The sequence below is a fragment of the Miniopterus schreibersii genome, assembly GCF_964146895.1.
Source record: "Miniopterus schreibersii genome assembly, chromosome: 13".
NCBI lineage: Eukaryota > Metazoa > Chordata > Mammalia > Chiroptera > Miniopteridae > Miniopterus > Miniopterus schreibersii.
The window spans coordinates 45,283,769-45,307,168 of NC_138113.1; the positions used below are offsets into that span (position 1 = coordinate 45,283,769).

Below are 23,400 nucleotides of genomic sequence, written 5' to 3' on the forward strand. Positions count from 1 at the left end.
GCGCTCGGCGCTCCCCGGGCGGCGCGCTCTCGGGTCCCGCGCCCGGCGCCGCTCCCCTCGGCCCCGCCGAGCGCTGGGGGCGCGGGGGCGCTAGCGAGCGAGCGGGCGGCCGCGCCTGCGCACTGCCGGCCTCCCCTAGCGGCGATCCGGGCCGCCGCCGCTCGCGCCTGGGCAGGACGCGGCGCGGGAGGGGCGGGGCGGGGGCAGCGCTTCGCTTCCAGCGCCGAGTGAGGCGGAGACCCGGGCTGGCGGGCGGAGCAGGCGGCGCCGCACCTCGGCCGGAGGCGGCTGCAGCAGCTGCCGCCCTTGTCCCCGCCGCCGCTCTCCAGCCCTTCAGCGGTCTCCCCTGCAGCTGCTGGGCACCGGCGAGAGCGCGGGAGGGAGGAGGCGAGAAACTCCCACCGGCCCACCGCGGTGAGTCCCGGGCAGAGCATCCTCCATCCCTGCTGCCTCCGTCCCTCCCAGCCTCCGTCCTCCCCTCCCTCCCGCGTCCCCCTCCCGCGCTCATCCTTCCCAACATCCCTCTCTGCGCTCCCCTCCTTCCCCTTCCAGCCTTTCTTTCATCCCTCCCTGCGCGCCTCCCAGCCCCGCCGCCTCCCCAAACCCTTTCTTTCTCCCCCGGCCGCCCGCGGCCGCCCGCCCTGGACCCGCGGCTCTGCATCCCTCGAGTCGGCTCCATCTCTTTCGCCCCCTGCCCTCGCCCCTTCCCCGCGGGGAGAGCCCTTGTGCTGCTGAACTGTCCGGGTTCAGGGGGCTTCCAGAAAATTGGGCACGGAGACCGGGAGACGCACTCTTGCACCGCGGAGACCGTGCCGGTCCCGACGTTCTTTGGATGAAGGGTCAAGTTGGAAAAAGAGTCCTGGGAACTGGAAACAGAAAGCGGCTCGGGGAAGAGCCCCTGGATTTGTGCTGTATTAGGGTGGGGGTGGGGAGGCTTGTCACTTGGACAGGTTGCCAACGACCCTCCCCCCGCCCCTCTTGAACAGTTTCTTTTTTCCTCTTGGGAATGACATATTCCCAATGTGTGTCTCCCTAGTGTAAAATCCAGCTCCCCCTGCTTTGATTGTCTCCTGTGAGTAGCCACAAGGGAAGAAGAGACCCGGAGGGAAAGGGGAGGGGAGAGGAAGGGTCGTGGCAGTGGACGCGTGTGCCCCTTCTCCCCTAGGCCTGCTTGGATTGATATTTCAAACCACCCGCCTCACATAGGGCTTGGAATTGAACCCCCTTGTGCCCTGAGTCCTGTGTCTGTCTGCTTCAAAGGCGGAAACTCTCTAAACTTTAATGCGTGTGCACCACATTATTATTTATGGAATGTTTTCACCAGCACCCAAAAACACTTACCGTGGATTGATTTGGGAAGATAGGGAGCAGAAGGATGGAGGAGAGGCATTTCGTTCATCACGGGTTAACTGCTAAAAGAGGACAGTGGATAGATAGGCAGTGTTTGGAGTAATGAGGTTATACTCTACTCCACAGGCTTACAAATATACCGTTTTGGTAGCATTAGCTGCATTATATATATAGCCTTTCGCAGATAACCTTACCCCTCTCGTCCGCCTGATGGGAGTTGCGAAGATATTTGGAGAGAAACGTACAGCGTGATTTTTCTTTGCGGTTTCCATTGATGGAAAAGTTGAATTAGCTCTGGGGTCATCACTGACACTTTCACATTTCAGTTGCTTTTGCACCACTTAGTTTCACCAAATAATATATTTCACTTTGCTTTCTGTAGCTAACACTCCAGCCCCTTCGGTTATATAGGTTAATAGTAATTTGGCAGTTTTCCTTTTTGCAAGCAGTGCTGCTACAAAGTTTATTTATAGATATGGCGGGACAGCCATGCCTCAGAATCATCAGTGTGTTCATCATTTCAGAAAGGCCCAACAAACAGTATAAGTACAAACCAAAAATGCAGTCGTTAGAAGCCTGTATTTTGCCCTATCTATAGTCCCCTTTAAAAAAACCCAACAAAACCAAAGAACCTTAATATTCATAGAATAGCTGTGTTTTATGTTTAATGAGTGTGTGGGGAGGGACTGAAGTGAATGGTGTATTCAGTGGAGCTGCCAGTAAGAAACTATTTTGTGGAGCAAATTATTGATTTTTTTTTCTTTTCATTTCAATTATTATATGCCAGTGGTACAATATGTACTCTTGCATTTTATGAGAATGTGAAGTAGGAGTTGAGATGATGAGAATTAACTTTTCAAAGTGACTGAGTGCTGATTTGATGAGGAGCTGATACAGTTAATCATCTGAATCAGTTTTTAGGAAGTGTGTGATATTAGGAATGATGGACCCGCCCTTTGCCCCAACTCCCCTTGGTAGGAATGCAATGCTGTTTGGTTTGGCTCACTCTGAAGCTGTGTGGCAGAAGTTTAGTTGAATTAGGAGTGTTACCAACATCCTGATACAGAATTGCAGCCAACCTTGTCTGTGTTTGAATGGTTACATCACTTGATGATGAACACAGTTGTAGATAGCCATGTGTGTTGCTGTGGTTGATGATGATGTTCCCTTTCCTGGAATGCCATGAAGCTAGTACAAACTTTGGTAGTGATCATATATGAATATAATAAGTTAGTGCTATCCTAATTTACTTCCAGGTGACTTTTCTTTTCCAGTATCTCTACTGCTCCCTTTTTGTGGGGCTTCAAAGATGTGAGTGCGGTAAGGAGGCAGCCCCTCAGTCAGCCCTGCTTGATTTTTATTGCAGTTTCTAGACAGTATGTGGGTGTGTGCCTCAGTTTTTGATACTGTGCTTACTAGGGAAAGAAAGGTACCTTTTATTGTTTACTTTGTAAATATCCATCCATTTACTGAAAGCAAAATTTACAAGGTTATTAAAAGAAAATAACACTTGTTTACAGCAAGATTTTGAGAGAGACTTGAGTGAAATGAATAAAACATGAAATAGACGACTAGCTAATGTCTTATAGAAGCAGCCTACTACTCTGACCCTAATCCAGTTTACAGATAAAGACCAGCTTCTGAAGAACTTCATTTCTATGGGTTTTTGCCTTTAGTTTACTGGACCTTTAAGAATATATAGTACATATAAAGCCCAGTGGAACATTTTATGCACTCTATAGGAAATATTCTGGAACATTCTTTGTGCTTCCCTCCCTCGGAGCTCTAGAAACCTGCCTAACCTTATGCTAAGTGGTATGAGGTATTCGAAAGAAGTAAAAGACACTCTCTTTGGCCTTAGCTTACACTCTAGTTGAGGAGTACAGGTATTTGCATGAGGTCATATTTCACAGTAGCTAAGAAGATCTTTGGAGAGAGCTTTAGATTTGAGTGTGTGCTCTACTTAAGTAGTAGGGTATTGTGCCCTTGCGTACCATTTAAGTCTTTTCCCTCATCTACAAAATGGGAATTATGGTAGAGTCTGGTTCATGGGATTGCTTTAAGGGTTAAATGTGTTAAGCCCTGTACTTGGTACAAACAAAGCATGTATTAAGTAAGCGTAATTATAATTAGGAGAAATGGTTTAAAAACAACCCAATCCCTGGCCAGTTTGGCTCAGTGGTTGGAGCATTGGCCTGCGGACTGAAGGGTCCTGGGTTCAGTTCCAGCCAAGGGCACGTACCTTGGTTGCGGGCTCGATCCCTGGCCCCAGTTGGGGTGGGTGCAGGAAGCAACCAATCGATGTCCCTCTCTCACATTCATGTCTCTCTCTCTCTTTTCCACTCTCTCTAAAAAAGCAATGGAAAATATGTCCTTGGGTTAAGATTAAAAAAAATATAATAATAAAAATAAAAATGAAATCAATCATCCAAGACACTATATGATTATGTACTGGAAAGAAATGAAGACCAGGTGCGTTAGAGGAGTTCCAAAGAGGACAGATGTTTCTGTAGCCAGGGAAAGATTCCCTTCAGGAGCACCTGAGCTAGGACAGAGACTCCTGGGAAGAATGTCACGCAGGGTGGATACCACAGCTGGAGGAGCAGGGAGGGAAGAAGCCTGGTGTGTTTGGGAAGACTATTACTGGAATTTTTGACATACCGGTGAGTGTATTCAAAGGTATTAGATATATATAGTCAGAGTAATTACAGTGTCAGCTGGGATAAAACAGCTTCTTGTATGTGAGGCCTGTTTTGTCACAGAATGTTTAGCTACCCAGGGGACCTTGCTTAAGTTCTTTGTCTCACCCAAAGCCGCATCCCAAGAAACGGAGGAATCCAAGGTCTGTGTCACAGGGTGGACCCAGGCTATTGTTTTTATCTTTTTCTTTAAACATCAAGGCATAAAGAGAACTTGACCGTTCTAAATAATAGCAATTTAATTTATGATAATATGATTATCACAGCTCTCTCTTATTTTGCCTTAGTCCATGACTATTTCAGGACTTGGAGAATAATAACCAGGATTATTTTATGTTGACATATAGGAAGCCACTGTTTGTTAGGGTTACTGTATTTTCTGGAACTTTATTTTTACTTTATTATTGACTTTGCTTAATTACCATAGGCTCCTTTTTTTTTTTTTTTTTCCATGGGGCTGGGGGTGTTCAAGATTATTGATGACTCCAAATGGATTATGCTCTTTCAAGTGTTTTACTGGGAGACAAAGCTGGAGGTGAGGAGAGAGGATCTGTCTGGGACTGTGCTCTGTGTAAGTTAAATATCTGCTCAGTGTGGGGTGGCAGCTGTTCACTGGCTAAGTCTGTTGGTAAACCTTCGTGTTCATTAACTATTTTGAAGTATATATCCATGAAATATTTTTCCAACAGCATAAATGATGTAATTAAGTTATTTTATTTAAAAGAAAAAGATTTCCAGAAAGTTTTACCTGGAGGTAACAAATGTCAGTATTTATAGCACTCATGTTTAACCCATTTTAAGTATATAAACAAAATTTCATTGCTTTCTCCAACATGGTAAATGCTTTTCTTATATTTATTATTTTGTAGTTCTAATGATACATGAAATTGATTTCATGAATATTATCTTAAGATACATAGTTAGAACATTAATGTATATCAAAAAGCTAATAGTTGAACAGACCATACACTGTAGCATTTTTATTTATATTTTGAGATTTTTCTCAATATTCTGATGTTTTAAAGATTCAGCAGATCTAAATAAAACATTTTCAAATATATTACCTCTAGTCAGTTCCATATTAAAGCACCAGTGATTTCTGACAAGTTTTACTTTTGGACATTTTAATTTTTTTCAAAAGTGAACTTTACCTTGGAGGTGAATTCTAACTCAACCACAGATATGCATTCTATAACTCTTTGAAATTATTAGTTGTAACACATTATAAAATACACAAAGTGATAGTCTGACTTTATAAAACTTAGCTTTATAGGACTTTTATGCCTCTCTGTTTAAAGGCTGCCTATTCATGTAACTCTTAGACTGTTTGTTAACTTTTCAGCTGTGCATCCCATGTGCATTAACGGGAGTGAAATAAGCAATTGTGGACTCAGGTTCAGGTGATGGCAAACAGAGAAATGGAGTAAGGATGAGATGAAATGAATTAATTTTGTTTCACTTATTGAGCTGAAAATTTATAACTGCCTGATTAATTAGGGGTTGTCTATATTTTTTGCTCTCATGCTGATACGATTCATATTGCAGTTGTTTTAAAGCATCTGCATATAGACATACACACACATATGTATAATTTTTTTCAGTTAACAGTTTTTAAAACTAGATCCTGGATGAAAAACATATATGTAAAACCAGGTGTTGGTTTTTCAGTACTTTGCTAGTTTTCAGTATCTTGCTATTTTGTTTGCTTGGCTTTTTGAGAGGAGCCATGTGATTTAACACTTGTGGGAGCTGCCCGACTGGGATAGAGGTCCAGATCAGCTAACAGCCTAACTTGCCCCAGCGTTCCTACATTAAATGAATGACCTGCCATTGGGGTTGGGTTGGCATTTAACTGCCTTAATTCACCCCAAACCAAGTACAGTTGGCCTGTTTGAGTAATGTCACTGTCTTTGAAAGACTAAATGGCATTTATGCATTTAGAATAGGATATTTATTTAAGAAGTTATATATACTGTAAGGTTAATATTTTTGTCTTGCTTGTCCCCTGAATTGTATCCTGTAGGACTGTGTGGGTGCCTTCTTTCTATCAATCTAGCTCCAAATTCCCATTAAAATACTTTATAGTCAAATTTTCTGAGGTATGTTTTATATATAATAAAGTACACCCATTTAAGGTACTCTTCTGTGTTGACAACTATACCTGTGTGATTACCACTGTAGTTAAGATATAAGATATTTCCACTGCCCTAAAAACTTCTCCTCTGCTTTATCTGCTTTTCATTTCTATAGATCAGGCTTTCCTCTTCTAGAAATGGATGTAGAATGAATCATAGAATATGTACTCATTTTTGTCTCCTTTCATTGAGCATAGGTTTTTGAGATTTATAAATAATTTTGAGTATATAAACTTTGAGAAGAAAATGTAGGGGAAAAAACTTTGTGATTTTGTTTAGGCAAAGATGTCACAGGATGCAAAAGCACTAATTATAAAATTATAATAAAAAGATAAAGTCTATCAGAATTAAAAGGATTCTGTTCTTCAAAATCACATGATTTGCTAAACCTATGTATCTGTATATATCTGAAAAAAGACTAATTATTCTAGCTGTATAGAGAACTCTTGTATCTCAATAACAACACAAACAATCCAGCTAAAAATGAACAAAATCTCTGAAGAGATATTTCACAAAAGAAGATATACAAATGACCAATGAGCACATGTAAAGGCATTTAACTCCCTTATTCACCCAAAATAATGAAATTTAAAATCCACAATATGCTACCACTCTACAAACACTAGAATGGCTAAATTAAAAAAAAACAGACAATATCAAGTTTTGGAGGGGATGTTAAGTAACCTATGCACTCGGAGTTTGCTGGTGGACATGTAACACTTTAGGAAACACTTTGGCAGTTTCCCTGAATGCTAAAAATACTCTTACCATTTAACACGGAAATTCCACTCCCAGGTGAAATTAAAACATATGCACAAAGACTTTTACATGAAAATTAATATCAGCTTTGCTCATAATAGCTTCAAACTAAAACCAATCCAAATATCCCCCAGATTCCCATTTTAAAGTTATTCTTTTGAAATGGAAAACAAAGCTGCCAATATGTTTTTTTAGAGATGTGCTCTTTACTATGTGTAACCTGGCAGCAGAGGAAAGGGAATACATTCAAAAATATTTGTAAGCAAAACAAGAAATCCAGAGGTTGGTGACTCCAGGCCTTAGACCTAAGCTTAGCTTCTCCTCTCTGCCCCTCTCTGGACTCTGTCCACTCTGTGTCTAGACCCCATGCTCAGCCAGTGGTATGGTGGATGCTTGTTCCAAGCACATCATATAGCATCAGTGTCTCTTCCAGAAAAACAAGGAAACTTTTGCCACAGTCCCCCCTTACCTCTAATCTCACTGGCCGGCATTGGGTCACATGGCCATCCCCAGTCCAGTCTACAGCAAGGGGGAAGGAGGCACCATGCGTGACAGGCTTAGACTGGTCAGGGTTCACCTGCTGGGTGGGACTGGGGTCCGGGTTAGCTTTCTCTGAAGCATATGGCTGAGTGGAGGAAGTGAAATGGATAGATGAGCCAAATGGCAGCTCTGTTAAGAAAAATGAAAGGGATTCCCGGCCGGGTGTGGCCCCGTGGTTGAGCATCTACCCAGGCACCGTGAAGTCATGGTTTGATTCCCGGTCAGGGCACTTGCCCGGGTTTGGGGCTCTAGCCCCAGTGGGGGCGTGCAGGAGGCAGCCAGTTGATCTTTCTATCTCTCTATCCATCTCTCTTCCCCTCTCTCTAAAAATTAATAAAAACATATATTTTAAAAAAAGAGAAAAGGGAAGGGGAAAAGAAATGTTGAGTAAGGAAACAGCAGTGTTTGCTATCATTTGATTTAGAGACCTGCCATGACGTTCTCAGTCTCGTGGGAAAGAGGTTGCAGTAGAAAGATAGGTTTGTAGGAAAAGAGGAACAAAAGCATGTAGATCCTAGTTCACAAAATGAGCTGGAAGGGGAGGGAGTCTAGATCCAAGGGAATAGTTCGGAGTGGGCAAACATACAGCAGTGACAAGCAGAGCCAGGCCCATGGGGCCCATGGAGTTGGGACAAGAGGCAAGAGGCAGTCCTGGCAATAGTCTGAAACCCAGGCAGGCAGACTCGATTGCTGTTTGCCCATCTGTGAAATCAGGACCTCAGGCAAGAAGATTTTCCCGTTTTGCTTGTTAAAGCAGAAACTAAAACAGTAATTATTCTCTCTCTCTCTCTTTTTTTTTAAGGTGCTTTCAGCCACTTAGATTCTTGTGTTTTTTCCTAATATTTCCGTTACACATTAGTTCCTTAGTTAAGTGCTAGCTGATTGAATTCAGTGTCTGAACGCATTTTATCTTTGAACAAATCCTACAGATTTCTGGTTAAACAAATGTAGCAGTCATACATCAAGCACTTTCTTACAAGCTCCTAAAACCACTGTTTTGGGGGCCATAGCCCTGGATCTCTGTATGAGTAAGGGATAGTAGTGCTTGACCTCGTGACTTGACAGTCTAGTAGAGGTGAAAAGTACCTGAACAGTTAATAACAGAGAGAACATGGTAGAGTGTGTAGTATGCAGTGTGGTGCTGACTCCACAGGGGCATGGGTCTGAAGTCCAGGCAGAGCCAGAACCAGAAGCTTTGCTGTAGTTATGGATGGGAGAGAGATGAAGGAAGGGATGACCTTGTGTTAGTATCTTTTAATTCACCCTGCCTTGGCCTGGGAACTGGGACCAGGCTGAGTCAGCAGGAAGACAGGATTAATGAGCACAGCAGTGGGAGAGGTGAAGCCACATCTAGGAGAATTGAAGCTGGGACCCTGATAGCTGCTCCCTGGGCAGCTGAGAAGTGGGACTGGAGTTCAGGGGAGAGGCTGGGAGTGAGGGAATATTTTGACACTATCTCTACAGACGTATCTCAAGAATGCAGAAACAGAAGGTACATTGTCTCAAAAAGAACATGTTTTGTGTTTCACACTTGCATCAATTGACATGACCATTGTAGAACATCTAGAAATGAACAAGGAAAGGAAATTTGAGAATAAAAATTCCTGAAGTCTAACTCTCTAGTGAACATTTGGTGAATTTCTAGTTTTTTTGTTTGTTTTTGTTTTCCCCCTACGAGTCTACCTGAGCTTATCATGGAGAAGTCTTTTTAAAGCAAAGCTGAGATCATAGGTATTATGTATTGTGTTCTATTTTTGTTAGCTAAACATATTGAGCATTTCCTAGGAAAATGAAGTCTTCTTCCACATTAATGCCTGTGTAACATTACATTGATTGGAATTTAAGTTTCCAGTGTTTGGCTACCCTCAGAGATAAAATGTTTGTGCTATCTGCCTTCAAATATGGGCTGTGTTGTGGATAGGATTTTAACTTTGGGAGCCTCAGGAGAGTGCCTCAAAGGTATAGGTGGTTAGTGTCTATGTAGCAAGATGTATATTTTTTATATTTACTTAAATGGTAATGTGGTATTCTATACCTCATTTTCACTTCACATATAGCTTAACTGGTAACGTATGTATACACACCATTATTTTTTAACTGCTGCCTATTATTTTATAGTGTGGTTGTACTATGATTTATTTAATTCTTATGTTTTCATAGACATTTAGTTCCTGCTATTTTGCTATGTCAAACAATGCTGCGGTAAACATCCTTATACAGGTTTCTTGTCCACATGTACTAGTGTGTTTTTTTAAAGGGTAGACTGATCCCAGTAATTTTGGAGTCACGAGGTAGGTGCATTTTAGATTTTAATAGTTGATGCCCAATTGCTCTTCCAAATGGTAGTGCTAATTTACATTCTGCTAGCAGATCTGAAAGTGCATATTGCCCTTACCCTTTTACCAATATGGGATTATTCTAAACTTGGAGAAGTTCCCAATGAATAGGTGAGAGTGGTATCTCTTTGTCCTATGAATTTGTTTCTCTGATTTCTAGAGAGGTTGATTACCGTTTCTTTTGTTTCTTCTTTTTTTTGCCTAATGGCTGAATGTTTTTCTTCTGCTGTGATAAATGTGTTAATATGTTTACCTAGGTTTTTCTATTGTATTATTTATCTTCTTATAATTTATAGGACATATTTATATTCTCTGGATCTAAAGTCTTTTGTGGTTCCTGAAGTAATGATGTGATATCATAACTACAATAGCTTAACATTATGTTGTAATATCCAGTAAGTGATGGCTTTTCTTTTCCCAAAGTTTCTTGTCTATTTTTGTACCTTTTTTCAGAAGAACATGATAACTGGGTTATCAGATTTTGTAAATAACACCCTTGGTATTTTGACTGTTACTATATTTAATTAAAGATAATTTGAGGGAGGAGTAACAACTTTCTAATTCATAGTTATTCCATTGGCATGTCTTTTCTATGAAGAAACAAATTTATGATACTGAAGGACTTAAAAAATGAATGACATCTATTATGAAGAGACAGTCCGTGGTTCAAATATATGTGTATGTATGTATATATACACACACACACACATATATGAAAATGATAAAATGTTACTCATATTTTTTTCTTTCAGTTTTTTCCAATTTTAAAAAATATTTTTTTCTTCTAACAGATTTAGTATGAATAATTCCTCATATATGCAGTACACTATACTGTGGTCTAAACACTCCTTTTTGTTTTAAAAATTATTCTCAATATTTTTCTCTTCCTTAGAACCCCAAATACATTATGATATTTATACTAATATCAGTATATTTGTGAAACTTTCTCTTTGGTATAAGCAGTGTATACCTGGTTTTCATATACTCACCTCCAAATATTTACTTAGTGCTTTCCTAGGCCTTTATGAACATTTTACAGTGTTTTTTTGGTATGTGACTTCAATAGCACGGGCTCGGTATTTTCTAGACCTTGGACTGAGTTGAATGAACAGTGTTCTAATGATGGTGATAACATACTTATGATACTATTCATGATATTAAACTTTCTAAAGTTTATCTAAATGACTTTATTCCATGGCTCTCTGATACTTTGAGCACTATTTTGTCATCATTTTCAAACCATCTTCATCCTACGTTCAGCATTGCTCTTTAGCAATGTGTAAATACTAAGATGGCAGCCAGTTCTGCACTACTAAGAAGCTTTGGAAGTATCCTGTTCTGGCCCAGAATTTAATTTTTTGGGAATGGACATTTTTAAACTTTAGAAGACGGTTAACTTTCATATTATTTTTATGGTCATCTTTTATCATGAAAGATGGTTACTTTGATTCTGCAAATTAAGAAAATGGGCACATCGCCTTAAACAAACTGTAATTATTCATCTGGTCTAGGCTTTATGCATACACATCAGCATTGATTTGTCATTAATGAAAACATCACATCAAAATTCTGGGATCCACAACCAGATATTATAGATGATATAAATTTACTATTGAAAGCATAGGTTTTCTTTGTAGGATATTAATTGAATATGAATGTAAAATTAGTAGCAAGTGGCAAATCATAGAATTGTAAGACATTTTTATTAATGCTGAATTACTAAATCTAGTTTTTAAAAATGTGGTTAACATTATTTTAGTTCTGTCTTTTCATAAAGAATTTCACAAATAAATATGCTACAATGATACTAATATCTCAAGTTTGAACAAAGATATCAATAAGCAGCATATAACTGTTTTCTGTTTTAGCTTGCTTGAATAATTTGAGATAGATCTATTTATCTAATGGAATTATCTCAATGCCTGGCTGCCTTTCAAAAGAATTTTGTGTGCTGTTGCTGTGATGAATAGCTGATCTCTTAAATTCAGGTGTATTACATTTTGTGGTTGCTTATCTTAACCTACAGTTGCAGAATTGATTTTAACTAAAACAAGTTAATGTATAAAAATAAATATTCTTTTTAGAGTATTTATTGTAAATATTTTATATTACATTACAGGTATGTGACATTATAAAAAGTTTTCTCAGGTAGAATGTTAACTTTGAACAGATTTTATTTTTTATCCTTACTAAAATTATAAAACAACTTATACTGTTAGTATTTTGCGTTTCATTAAAAAAAGTGCAGATATTTATTAATATATAAATATTGGAGACTTGTATATTGAAAATTTCAAAACATCATTGAAAGAAATTGAAGGACCTAAATGAATGGAAAGACATCAGTATTCGTAGATGGGAAGACTTAATATTGTTAAGATGGTAGCATGCCCCAAATTAATCTACAGATTCAGTGCTATCACCATCAAAATCCCCGCTGCCATTTTTGCCAGAATTGACAAACTGATCCTCAGATTACATATGGAAAGCAAGAACAGCCAAAACAGCTTTTAAAAAAATGGAAGGATTCATACTTCTCAGTTTTAAAACTTACTACAAAACTACAGTAATCACAACTGCACGGTACTGACATAAGTGTACACATGTAGATCTGTATACTGGAATTGAACATCTGTAAATAAACACGTTCATTTATGACCAGTTTTTTTTTTTTTCCAGCAAGGGTGTCAAGATAGTTGAATTGTGGAAAAAGTCTTTTCAACAAATGGTACTGTAACAATTGAATGTTTACATGCAAATGAATGAATTTGGACCCCTTCCCTCACACCGTACATAAAAATCCTTAAAATGCACATGGACCTAAAATGCACATAGACCTAACTATGAGCCTCTTAGAAGAAAAATTGATTAAACTCCTCATGACCTTGGATCAAGCCAATTGTTTCTTAGTTGTGACACCAAAAGGAAAAGCAGCCAAAGAAACAAGAAGATAAATTGGTTTCCATCAAAATGAAAAAAATATATACGTATCAAAAGACACAAAGAAATGAAGAAACAAGAAAAACAAACAAAAATTCATAGACACAGACAACAGTCTGGTGGTTACCAGAGGGAAGGGGTTGGGAAGGTAGTAAAGGGTAAAGGGGTCAAATATATGCTGACGGAAGAAGATTGACTTTGGATGGTGGACACACAATGAAATATACAGATGATGTATCATAGAAATGTACACTTGAAACCTATATACATTTTTTTAACCAATGTCATCCCAATAAATTTAATTAAAACAAAAAAGACACCATTGAGAAAGGGAAAAAATACAATCATATATCTGATAAAACTCTAGCATCCAGAATACATAAAGAACCATTACAACTTAACAATAATAATAAAAAAATACTTAAATAAAAATGGACAATTGACTTGAGTAGATATTTCTCCTAAGAATATATACAAATGGCAAGTAAACAAATGAAAAGATGCTTTGCTTCATTAATCATTAGATAAATGCAAATATAAAGCACAATGACATACTTATTCATACTCACTAGGCTGGCTGTAATAAAAAAAGGGGGACACTATCACATGTGCCCTGACTGGGAATCGAACCCCGATTGCCTGGATCCTACATCGATACTCAACCACTGAGCCACACCCGGCTGGGCTCACTGTCCTAGTTTTAAATCATATATTTTTCATAAGAGATGAACTGAAAGCGAATACACATTATAGAGTAGAATTGAACTCTTTGTGTAATCGTGAAAATCAATATTGTACTTTGAAAATGATATTTAGTTTATTGTGCTTAAAGGCATTCCAGATGCAAGTCTTCACTATATATTTATGTATAAGGTCTGGACTTCTGAGTTGTTTGTATTCAATTGAGAAATTTTGGAGTGATGATGGGGTGACAAAACCGTGGAAGCAGATGAAGTGTCCCAAAGGTTGCATAAAGCGCTATAAGAATTATGGGGTCTGCATCCCCAAGAATACCAACACCTAAAAGACAAAAAAATACATAAAAGAATAAAAAACATTTGATGGGAAAGAAAGTGAGGAATATTATGAAGTATTTAATCACTGTAGTCAAGGAAATCAAAGTGAAAAACAATGAAAAAGCATGGCAGAGAGTTAGACTGTAAGGTCAAATCTTGCATCTGTTCCTTGCTTCCACCCATGAGATCTTTGGGTTTTGACAGCCAACTGGATGAAGGAGAGTAAGAGATGGCATGAGCAGATGATGAAGGCTGAAGCTGGGAGGCTCTTTAGTGGCCAACCCTCTAGAACTCATGCAGTCTGGTCTCAGGAGCCCCTGGAGCTCAGCCGGTGATGAGATCTGTGGCCTAAAAATGACCAATGCATGTTCTGCTTAGAAGGCTATGTGTGGTGGAGGGTTAGAATCGGTGTCTCTTCATCCTGATTTCTGATATTGAAGCTGGGAGAACTTCTCTTCTAGCTTCACTCTTCATCTTACTGCACTGATGGATTATTGGAGTGGGTAACATTTTAAAAATGAAGCTTGCCAAACTGTAACTCCTGAGTTTAGTGATTTGTGCCCATCCAACTAGTGGAAATAGTTTCTCAGTAAAGAGAAAACATATCTCAGTATATCTGACCCATGCCATAGAGTTTTCACATCTGTGTTCTGTGCATAGGCAGGTCAATCATGATTTTATTGGGGGCACTGGAGAAGGTGGAGGTGAGTACTCCATTAGTCTGTTCTCCTCAACTTTTTCTAAGGTGAGAAGAGTTTCCCAAGTGTCTCGTATTTCCAGGGGGAAAGTGATCACCAGATGGTGATTGGGAATCAGGGAGGGTAAAGGCTAAAGATAGATTGGCCACTGGATTTGTTACATAAGAAGTAGATCCCATGGTGACCTTTGCCAAAGTAGCTTTGGGCCACTGGTCAGCTTGGTAATCTGAAATATTATTGAATTGAGAAAAGACTAGGAAGAGAGAAACTAGAAGTTCTGGGTTCAAAAGTTGTTTGGCAGAGTTGAGTGCTGAAAGGCAAGGGAGGGAGCAATTTAAAGGGAAGATTTCGTTTAGCTTGCCTTTTTTTTTTTTTAAAGTCTTTATTGATTTCAGAGAGAAGAAGGGAGAGGGAGAGAGAGAGAAACATCGATATGAGAGCGAAACATGGACCAGCTGCCTCTTGCACACCCCCTACCCAGGACTGAGTCCTCAACACTGGCAAGTGCCCTGACCAGGAATTGAACCAGCTACCTCCTGAACCAACAACCTCCTGGTGCATGGGAGGACACTCAACCAATTGAGCCACACCATTCGGGCAGCTTGCTTTGTTTTAAGTGGAACTACCTGAGTGGGAAAACATCCTGGGTAGGGAGTTCAATAGCAAATCAGTGTCTTAAAGTAGGTAAAAAGCAACGTGTTTTAGAATTTTACCACTTTTAAAAATTTGTCTTCTGCATAGTTTCTGTTATTTCTACCTTATTGCAAAGCCCAAGTTAGACAAAACTGGGTGGAGGGAGGCAAGAAGGAGACGTCAATTATGCTTTGCTTTATGTAACAGATGGATTGCTAAAGTCCACTTTTGTAATTGTAATCACCTTCTGCATATCATAACCATTAGAGAGGCTATGATTTAAAGAAATCCTTTAGTAGCATTAATGCCACAACTTGTTTTCACTTGTTAGTAAATTGATATTTTGCTATATTTTGCTTAAGGAGAAGAGTAAGTGACTTACATATGTTCCTTGTTCCATTCTTTCATGTTGCTTGTGTACGACAAATCAATTTATAAATATTAAATTGTGAGACAGGTTAAGTTCTTAATTCTTACGTTGAACAAAAGTGTTGAAACCGTGAGGAGTTTGTCGCCAGATGTGAACAATAGACAGGCTTGCCAGACTTGGGAAATAATGAAATGTTATGGTTTTGCATTTATATACCTACCAATTAAGAAATTAAATGATATTTCCATAGCAACAGAAGCAATCTCCTTGCATACTTGTTTTATACCTGCAATAATATACAACAGGGTGTCCAAGAACAGTAGCCTAAAGTCCAAGATAGGCAAGGTGTATAAGTGTTGACACATGAATATGTACAGAGGGGTGTTACTGGATTTCTAAAAGTGATATTTGAGCTGCTAAAATCTTATTAATAAATTTAATTATTATTTTATATTAGTAACTATTTTAAGTATTAACTCTCCAAATGAATATTGGTATTGAAAAGACCTAAAGGACTTTACTGAAATCTGTCACATGTACTTGATTTGGTAAATGACTTCCCTAGTCAAAGAATTCTACCACCGTATCATGGTGTGCTTGAAGATGCTGAATTAACCAATTTCTCTTCCATTTCTCTTAAAATGGACAGGATTAATGGATAAACAAAGGAAGCCCTCTCAACTGACTTAGTCTCAGGAAATAAAATTCTATACTAGGGATTAAGGGAGTGACTTCATGAGATGCTTGAGTACGGTTTTTGGAGCTTTCTGCCCACAGGGAATTTAGGAGGGTGAGAGAGAATGCTCTCCTGTCCTATTTACTTCTAGCCTTTGTCCCAAATATATACTGTGATCATGTTATTTTGCAATAGTACTACTGTGACAGAATTAAAATTTAAAGAGGGTTCTGGATGGATTCATTGAAGGTAGTTCAATACTTTTAAAATTTCTTTCTGACTGCATTTCTCTTGTTAAGTAATTGATTTTTTTTTTCCCCACCATCATTGATTATCCTTGACATATGAGCTTCCTCAACTCCTTTCTCTTGCTGGTTTCTGATGACAGATTTTTGAACCATCCAAAAACCTCCAGGCTGCTTAATACTTCACTGTCCTCTTGTCGTATAATTTAATCCCCCCTCTCTCTGTTCCTGAGTGTCATTTCTCCGATATTACTTCCCTTAATCTTGACACACACCTGCGCCACATTAGTTCTTCATCATTCTAATTTTCCTTGCTGAAAACCATTGGGTGTGCTTCTGTGGCTACCGAATTAAATCTAAATGCCTTCGCCTGCCATGGAGAGAGCCCACGTTCCAAACTCAAGCTCATATTCCAAAAAGGTATGCTTCACGCCCCTCTGCCAGAACCCTCTGCCTCAGCAAGCAAGACTCTGCTCTCCCAGTGTAGTTATTCTCCTGGGCGCCTGGGGCTCATTCTCCTGTCTGCCTAGGAGACATTCCTCATGACCTTGAAGCCCTGTGGTTCGCATCCTTCCCTTTGGGCGAGCCTTTATCTGAGTCCTTAAAATAGCCCATCTCGCTCTGCTCTTAACTTCTCTGTCTTTTCCTTTGCTTTCCACTCATGTTATGTCTTGTCAGATCATTGGTATGTTTGTTGCCCTGGCTCCAATATCCTACCACACAGGCTGTACACTTGACTGGGCCTTTAAAGCCAGGATAAGATTTATGCATCTAAGGATTTCTTTTAATAGATGCCACAGAATTTTGTATATGTTTGTTTGGTCATTACACGAGTAATTTAATAAACTTATTTAGGATATTTATTCAATTTAAATATATTAACCCCTTTAAGACACAAAGTGAATGGAAGATTATATAAATTTGGGGGTATTTGGAAATGTCAGTTTTACAATATCTTAAAGCATGTTGAGATAATTATTTTTTGAGAATTAAAAAGATAACTCAGTGAGTTTCCATGAAATTTTGTTGTTGTTGTAAATCCTCACCCAAGGATATATTTTTTTCATTGAATAAGTGGAAGGGAAGGAGGGAGGGAGGGGGAAAGAGAGAGAGAGGGAGAGAAGGAAAAAGGGGGAGAGAGGAACATTGATGTGAGAGAAACACATTGATCAGTTGCCTCCCCTACATGCCCTGACCAAGGCTGGGGATCAAACCTGCAACCCAGGTACATGCCCTTGACTGGGGATCGAACCCGTGACCCTTCTGTGAGCGGGCCTGTGCTCTGACTGTTGAGCCTCACCAGCCAGGGCTCCATGAATTATTGTATTGCATAGTCTTACATAATTTTTTTTAGATCACAGCCTTTGATATTTTATCAACCAGATTATAATAAAAAAACCACTGATTGGCAATTATAATGTACAACCAATTAATAGGTAAAAAAATAATTGAAAATCTTATTTGTGAAAAACTCCTGTAAAAATAGCCTAGGACTGGCCGTGCGTGGGTCAGCAGTTGAGCATCCACCTAGGATCCAGGCGATCAGGGTTCGATTCCCAGTCAGGGCACATGCCCGGTTTGCGGGCTCGATCCCCAGTCAGGCATGCAGGAGGCAGTTGATCAATGACTCTCTCATCATTGATATTTCTATTTCTCTCTCTCCCTCTCCTTTCCTCTCTCTGAAATCAATAAAGATATATTTAAAAAAAAAATAACCTAGAAAAAAACGCTACATTTAATTTGATATCAAATAGGGAATGCCTTTTTAAGCATAAAAAATGAAGGAATTTAAAAGTAAATAACTGATAGATTAAATGATATACAGTTTTAAATAGTAAATAAGACAAAATAAAGTAGTGAACTATATGTGCAAAACATGTGAAATATATAATGCGTAAAGTCTTAATCTAGTTCTTGGTAACTGAACACAGTAAATGAAAAGCCCCAAATACTTCAGAAAAAAAAAAATAATCTATTTTCCCAATGAACAGATTTTGCTTTTAGAATCAGAATAAAGAAAAATTATAAGCAGGAAGAAGTTGTGATAAATAGAACATAAAATTGGGCATTTTGCAGTTGTGAACCTTTCTAAGTCATTTATTCTTAGATTCGTCCTTACTATACAGTGACATATTCTCATATATATTTATTTTTAAATAAATAATAATTTATTATCAGATATAAATGCTAGCAGAGTTTGACTTTCAAGAGCTAGATCAAATATGAAGAGAGAGAAAAACAAGACACTGAAAAGGTATTTCCAGAAAGAATTAAAGTTAGTGACAATAAGTTAGTTAAGATTCATTTTCTGTTTCTTCCAAGCTCCTGTATAGCTGCATATTGTCATCTTTGTTGAAAAGTTGAGAAAATGCCCACCCAATTATCATGATTAAGCCTGGCCTGCCATAAAATACCACTGATGTTATTGGAATGTCTCAAAGGACACGTAAATGAACAGCTCACAAGTACTCTTCTGTCTTAGGCATTTATCATATTAGCCTAGGTACCCAGGCTTCTTGAGGAGAGGGAATGTGGGTAGATAATTTTCAGAGAGCCACAAAAGAAAACTCTACCTGAATTCACATGTCTAGACTCATTTTCCTGAGTAGCTAGGTTTTTTGTAGTTTAATTTGTCAAGAGCTGAGGGGTGGAATTATTTATGTGAAAGCATGATCAGTGTTCGGTTGATTTTGATTATACATTCATCCCTGTTAAGATGCAAAGTCTATGGTTTGTCACTACCCAGACTGGTAGGAAGTGTGAGCAGGTTCAGTCAATCTTAAGTCCTCAGTAGGCCATCCTAGCTGATATATAGCCTTAGAGTAGAAATGGTAAGACCTAAAGAGATTCAGATATTCCTCATATTGTAGTACCATTTTAAATCCCAAAATTATGACAAATATGTTTCTCACACGATATTGTTCAGTATGAACAAAAATTACACAAGGTTTTAAGAGTAGTTAACATATGCACTTAAGTATCTCTAAGGAAGATTTTGTGTGTGTGTGTGTGTGTGTGTGTGTGTGTGTGTGATCACATTTGCTCCTATTCTCATTGGCCCCAGGGACTTTAGTGGTAGTTGCCTCTGTCTCTTGGTCTTCTGTTTGCATTTTTTTTAACGGGGTGACCTCTACGTCCACATATGGCCTTTTCTTCCATTTCTGGGGTGGGCGAGGGAAAGGAAGAAACATCAGTGTGAGACAGAAACATTGATCAGTTGTACATTCCCCTGATCCAGGATCGAGTCCCGCAACCCAGGTTGTTCCCTGACTGGGAATTGAACCCACAACCCCCCAGATGCTCCAGCCAACTGAGCCGCCTGGCCAGAGCCCTGTTTGCCTTTTGTTCTTTAGCTGGGATACTCGCATTGCTCACTTCACTTTGTCATTAGTGGCTGAACTGAACATCCTTTCCTCCAGTGTCTGTCCTTTTTATGTGCATGTGGAGGGCTGAACAAAAATGAAAGGCTGAAAGTGATTCTGTTGGTGGACTGAGGAAATAACTTTTAACCGAGTGATTTCACCTGCTTGTTTCACCAGCCTGCCTTGTTGTGAAATGCCCGCCTTGTCTAGAAATTAGCACTCTCTCGCACCAAGTATTTATAAGCCTACTTTGTTTCTCTTTGCTTTCCTCCAGATTTTGTCATTCTGGGATTTTGTCATCCTGTCTGTCGGAATGCTCTGCCCATGTCTGTTCCTGCCTTTCTATCACTTCATGTTCTTTTTCATGCCCTTACATCACATTTAATCCCTCTATCCTTTTGCTCTAGTGCCAGTCTCTCCATTCGGATGCTCTTTTTCTGCATTTTCCAAGGATGATGGAGAGAGGAATCACGTATCTGACCTTAGAAAACCCAGCTTGAGCAGAGGAATAACTTTCTGGCAGTGCAACTAAAGTGTTTGTCTCTTAGGAACCACATTGGTCTTGGAAATCAGACTTGATTCTTGCTCAAAGGAAAGGGTTCCCCCGGCAGCAAAGGGTATTTGCTGCCCACCCCACAGGAGAGTAGAACTTGGGAATCATTAGAACTACTTTTACTTTTATACCATAAATACTCATCGTGCCAGTTATATGTACATCCTAGAAGAATATAATAATTGTTTTCAAAACATGTTTATTGAATTGCTCACTGTGTGTTTCTTCCTAACAGGAAGTTCTGTATACATCTTACTTTGATACCAGTAAGGTTTTGGATAATAGGGTTTTATAATTTTATATCCCAAACTTAAAATTTAGGATTATTTCCATATGCATAGTTTAGTTCAGCTTTCTTCAGTAAGAGAAAGTAACAGTTACTGAATCAACTTTTGGTAGAAAAAAGGTGTGACCCTGTTCATTCCAAGAGAGTCAATGGCTGTTTTCAACTTTATTTACCCAACATATACATACAAAACCTTGCTTTAAAATACCAAGATAATTTTTTTTTTTTAATTTAAGTTTTTTTAAATTACAGTTTACATTCAATATTATTTTGTATTAGTTTCAGGTGTCCAGCATAGTGGTTAGACAATCATATACTTTACAAAGTGTTTCCTCTGTTATTTCCAGTACCCACCTGGCACCATATATAGTTATTACAATATCATTGACTATACAAGATGGGGCAGAAGTAGGCTTACATTTGTGAGTATGTGAGACACAGAGTTTATTCTTGTTATTATTTATGAATTGTATTATTTTCCATACAAACAACTGTAAACCTACTTTTGCCCCACCCTGTGTTGACTAGTGTTGACCTTACATCCCCGTGACTATTTTGTAACTTCCAATTTGTACTTCTTAATCCCTTCATCTTTTTTCATCCAGCCCCCTCTAACCCCCTTCCCCTTGGCAACTAGCAGTCTGTTCTCTGTTTTTATGAGTCTGTTTCTATGAAATACCAACATAATTTGTAAAAATCAAATAAGGGAGAACACAAATTAAACAAATTTTTTTTCCAAACTCTATAATGTAAAAATTATGGGCATAGATTCTGGAAAGATTTTGCTTCAGTCGTAAACATACAGCAATTAAAGAAAATTATTTGAACAAAGAAGTCGTCAGAGTGTCCTTTTTAACTATAACGTAGCAAAAAGAGGTATTTGAGAACCATATACCTTCTGTAATTTATAGTCTGAAAGTATTATATTTTTTCCTAATCTATTCATTTATTTATTTTTGAGAACTTGACTAAGCCGGTCTTATTTACTCAGCCATGGCATTTCGTCATCCTTAGGAATGGTGGGGAACTACTTTATTGGGATAATGATGTAAAATACTGAGCAAACACAGTGGATGGGGTGAGTGGGACAAGACAGAATGTGGCCTTCATATTAAGGAGATTTTGAGAGTAGAAATAGAGGGGGTGGTGCTGGGAATGGTGTCATTCTAGAGGAATGGAGAACATGAGCAAAACCAAAGGAGCTCAGAGAATGTTGTGGAGAGGTGAGGGGTCTCGTGTGGTTGACACTTAGATCACATGGGGTTAGGGTTTGCTGGAGAAAATGTTGGGAGCCGATTATAAAAGTTTTTGAATGCCGTTCTGAGGAATCTGGGCTTTATTTCTATGCCAGGGAAAGCTGTCTAATGTGTTCTCAGGTCTGGATCATGACATGATGACTGTGCAAAGAGAATATCATAATTGGGAAAGGTGGTGGCAGAGAAATCAACTAGGGGAGACTTTGGCAGAGGGTGACATGCTTGAGAATGGAGTAGCCTGGAGAAGCTATCTATTAAAATTGAAACCAAGATCGATAAGGGCAAATGCAAGTTTCTCTTAGCCATGAAACCGTACAAGTCATTACACAGATAATGGTTGAGAAAAGACTAGCGAGGCAGGCACAAGTGCAGCAGAGACCCGGGAGTCCAAGAGGACCATATGGTGAGTGTGAGTCAGCAGTGTTGTGTTATTAAAAACAGAACTAACACTTTGGGGAAATATATTAATAGGAGTGAGGCATGCAAAAGGCAGGAAGTAGCCTTTCTGCTCTATTCATAATTGTTCAAACTTTCACTTTTCTTGTGGACTCTGTTGGTCTTCATGTTTTGAGTGTTTAGAAAGTGGGAAGAGGCCTGGAGAAGGCCCGTTCACATGCTAGAGGAAATGAGTGAGTTTGTGGTCCTGGGTCCTTAGGATAATATTGTCAAGGCTAATTCACACTTTTTTTTAACCTTCTGAGACCCATGGGTGTCATGAAATAGTTCCTGTGAATCCCAACGGAAAGAATTAAGCTTTCACAGAAGTCTCTCTACAGGATGCAACATTCGTAATTCTTTCCCATTTTTATCTTTATCATAATAAGTATTGGGGGGGCTTCATTAGAAGAGGCAGAAAAAAAGAGGCCCAGAAATGCTCCCCCACCTGTGCACTTGGGCTGGGCTGGGCTTGCCCTCACTAGTCTAATCCTGTCACCTCCTCATACTCTTATGGATCCCTCAAGCCAGGCAGTATTTGAAAGTCCCTGACATAGGAATAACAACTGTCCTCTCACTCCTGCATCAGTAAACGAGGCTGGCCATAACTGCATGGAAATTAGGGGGATTATAAGTTTCCAGGGCTTCCACTTCTTCGCTTGGTTAGCAACAACATATTTTGAGTTCCTTCTTAGTGTTAGTTTTCAAGGAAACTTTCCCTAACTGCAGAGGCCAGGCCAGGTCAGGCTCCTTGTCCTATACTTTGAGAGCACCTGTCTTTTTCTCTTGGCGCTTATCATGATGAGCAATTATACACTCATTTGTATAACTTTCCCATAACACCTGCCCTCCACGCCAGACTGCAACCTCCTTGAGAGCAGGAACTGTATCTGCTTGTTTTTGCTCTTATTTCCCAAGAGCCTGCATGCATATTTGTTGCATGAAATGAGAATTATACCTGTATCTCAAAAGGGAATGAATAACGTAAGGAGAAAATGCAGGAGTTACAGCCAGATCTTTGGGGAAGGTCTGGACCATTCAGGGGGAGGCAGCACATCTTAGTGCTTTAGGGTGTAGACTCTTTTTGGGTCCAGATCCTGTCTCTGCCGCC

The 23,400-nt window shown here is 39.2% G+C and overlaps 1 protein-coding gene across 2 annotated transcripts in view; it reads left to right on the forward strand.

The window, feature by feature from the left end:
* The first annotated feature begins 200 nt into the window (after positions 1 to 200).
* Positions 201 to 23,400, forward strand: part of CTNNA2 (catenin alpha 2) — a 980,129-nt gene continuing 956,929 nt past the window's right edge. For both annotated transcript variants that reach the window (XM_081155843.1, XM_081155842.1), the window contains exon 1: positions 201 to 414. The gene's annotated coding sequence lies outside the window, so the exon portion shown is untranslated. The remainder of the gene's footprint in view (positions 415 to 23,400) is intronic.